General features: G+C 39.4%; 1 protein-coding gene across 2 annotated transcripts in view; it reads left to right on the plus strand.

The window, feature by feature from the left end:
• Nucleotides 1-2149: 2149 nt before the first annotated feature.
• Nucleotides 2150-3303, plus strand: part of xirp1 (xin actin binding repeat containing 1) — a 14919-nt gene continuing 13765 nt past the window's right edge. Inside the window, exon 1 of one of the 2 annotated variants that reach the window (XM_014337236.2) lies at nucleotides 2150-3030. The gene's annotated coding sequence lies outside the window, so the exon portion shown is untranslated. The remainder of the gene's footprint in view (nucleotides 3031-3303) is intronic. The other variant, XM_042225466.1, reaches the window with a different exon arrangement.

A 3303-nucleotide genomic window follows, 5' to 3' on the forward strand; every position in this document is an offset into this window, starting at 1 on the left:
ATGGAAAATATTTAGGTTTGTTTATTTATTTATTAATCATTTGTCCACCCACTGATAAATTTGAGTACTTTCTTTATAGCTTTGTTTTTGCTAGGAAACAACTTCTGCAGTAACGTGTTACTTCTAACTATCAAATGCTCCACTAGCTGTCAGCTAACTGTGCATTTTCTTTTATACAGGCTACAGAAAGCTTGATCACTATTACAAGCAAGAAGTGTGACTACAAGCAACAAAGTTATTGCTGTGAATTTGTCTTAAAAGATAAGTAAATATTTATTTAACTCATTTTAAACAAGATAAAAAGTGAAAAAACACAGCTCATGGAGAAGCTTGTGTTGCACATCCCTTTGCTTTCACAACTGTCTTAATTCTTTATAACATGGTTTCATTTATAGCAGGTGCTGTAAACATTCCTCAGAGATTTTCTTTCAATATGGACATGACAGGATCAAACAGTTCCTGCAGATTTGTCAGGTGCACATCCCTGATGAGAATCTCGGTTACATCAAATCCCAAAGGTGGTCTGTTGGATTCAGATCTGGTCATCTGTAAGAAACCAGTGTGAGATTATTAAGGGTTTGTGACATGGTGCATTATCCTGCTGGAAGCATCCATAAGACGATGGGCACATTGTGGTTATAAATAGATAAACACAAGGAGACTGTGACATTTAAACAATCCTCAGTTACTATGTGGCCAAAAGTGTGTTAAACAAATATCCCAACACCATCCCCACCATGCTGTACTGTTGATAAAAGGCAGGATGGATCCATGCTTTCATGTTGTTTATGCCAAATTTTGATGCTACCATCCGAATTTTGCAGCAGAAATCGAGACTCAGCAGACAAGGTAACCTTTTTTTTTCTTCTGTTGGCCAATTTTGTCGAGCCAGTGTAAAATGTAACCTCAGTTTTCTGTTTGTAGCTGACAGGAGTGTCACCCAGTGTGGTCTTCTGCTGCTGCAGCCCTTCCGCTTCATCGTAGTTTGATGTCCATTCAGAGTAGCACTTCTGCATCTCTTGGTTCTAACCAGTGGTTATTTGAGTTACCGATGCTTCCTGTCACTGCAAAGCAGTCCATGCTCCTCTGACCTCTAGCATCTACAATGCACTAATGGGATATTTTATATTTTTCAGACCATTTCAGACCAAAAGCAGTTTTTAAAAAATACTCAGACCAGCCCCTCTGGCATGTTCAAAGTAATTTAAATCACTTTTCTTGCCCATTCTGATGGTCAGTTTGAACTTCAGCACCTCATATGGACCATGTCTACAGGCCTGAAAGCAATGAATAGATGCCATATGATTGGCTGATTAGACATTTGTAATAATGAGAAGCTGAACAGATGTACCTAATATCGGACCTTCTATCACTGTGCCATTGAGAGCATCCTCACTGGATGCATCACCACCTGGTATGGCAACAGCACCGCCTACAACTGCAAAGCTCTCCAGCGAGTAGTGCGGTGCTCTGAACGGATAATTGGAGGTGAGCTTCCCTCCCTCCAAGACATCTACAGGAAGCGCTGCCTGAGGAAAGCGGGGAGGATCATCAAGGACTCCAGTCACCCCAGCCATAAACTGTTCAGACTACTTCCATCAGGAAGGAGGTTCTGCAGCATCCGGTCCCGTACCAGCAGACTGAGAGACAGCTTCTTCCACCAGGCCATCAGACTGCTGAACACGTTCATAGACACCTCAGCTTCACTACTGGAACTTTAACATTATGCACTCCATACTGTACAGTAATGCCACTGTTTTGCACATGTCTCACTCTGTATATTTTTTTTATATATTTTATTTATTGTTTACTCTATTTAATTTGTAAAATATGTGTCACACACACACACACACACACACGTAGAAAAATATTTAGTATACACATCCAGAAATGCATATACTATTATATATTGTACATATATTTATTAGTTTCAGATGTAGCCATTCTTGTATTTGCTTGTTTACATTATTGTATTTTGCACAACTCTGTTGCTTGTGAAGCTCGCACACAAGAATTTCACTCACATGTGCTGTACCAATGTACCTGCACATGTGATGTGACAATAAAAGTGATTTGATTTGATTTGATTTAATAAAGTGGCTGGTGGATATGTATGTCATCATGTTAACTTGTAAACACAGAAAAGCAGTTGCAGGTGAATGCAGGCCTCGGCTCTCTCCTATTGTGACAGAGCTGCTCTGTGAGTCCTTTGCAGGTTGTAGGCATCATAAAACTGTAAACCTCTGCGAACTATAAAATTCCTTTGGGATAATTAGGGTATAAAATTGTATGTGCCAACAATTTAGAAATATAATATCACCCTTTGAGTACTAGCAGACTGTAATCATCAACAGAAGTGGGTTCATCATCAACTTACAAGCACCGTCAGCGTTTCTGGTACTGGTATCAGCAGAATCAGCTAAACATGTAATCTGTTTGAGCACACTGAGGAACAGTAGATGGGCGAATGTGGCCCTTGCTGCTGCTAACACAGTGTCTAGGGTAAGGCGTGAGAGGTGCAGATAAAATGCTGCCGCTCTGGGTTTTGGTTTGGAATCCAGTAACAGAGCGGCTATGCCAGGCATTTCAGCACGGACATCTGACTGGACCAGCTGTCACGCAGGTCGGCTCTCTGGCTTCTCACTGTTTTGAATGCCTCAAACTGTCAGCATGGTCATTAGTGTTTAAAGTATCAAATAGAAAGCATTACAATTTACAGACACATGGATACTAAAAATGTGTTTTGGTGATATGTTTAGCGTAATAAAGACAAACAGAATTTTGGGAAATGCGACTTTTTACTCGGCGTACATGTCTCCTCATTTATAAATATCAGAGTTTTATTGCTCCATCAGACAAATTCATCAGGTGATTCTATCATGGCGGATATCACATCCGGAAGACTTGAATCACAAGGTGTTTGAGGACTTTGACCACCAGAAATTGCTGTGTCTTGTGAGAGATGCTCCTAAACCACGAGTAAGACAGAAAGACAGAAATGCAGTGGTGACAACTTCTTCTTCTTTTCAGGTTTGGAGCTGAATATTTATTAGATTTCTTTTAGGTAAAAAAAACCATTATTTGCATCATTATTATTGCAACGTTATTGTAACTGCTTTGTAGCTGACGGAGCGGCATCTGATATGTGAGTCAGACAGAATATATATATGTGAATATGAATTCTCTGTCCAGAATTAAGATGTCATTCTTTCTTTCTTTCTTTCTTTCTTTCTTTCTTTCTTTCTTTCTTTCTTTCTTTCTTTCTTTCTTTCTTTCTTTCTTTCTTTCTTTCTTTCTTTCTTT

This window comes from Haplochromis burtoni, unplaced genomic scaffold (assembly GCF_018398535.1).
Source record: "Haplochromis burtoni strain Fernald_Lab_line unplaced genomic scaffold, NCSU_Asbu1 Contig_172, whole genome shotgun sequence".
Taxonomy (NCBI): Eukaryota; Metazoa; Chordata; class Actinopteri; order Cichliformes; family Cichlidae; genus Haplochromis; species Haplochromis burtoni.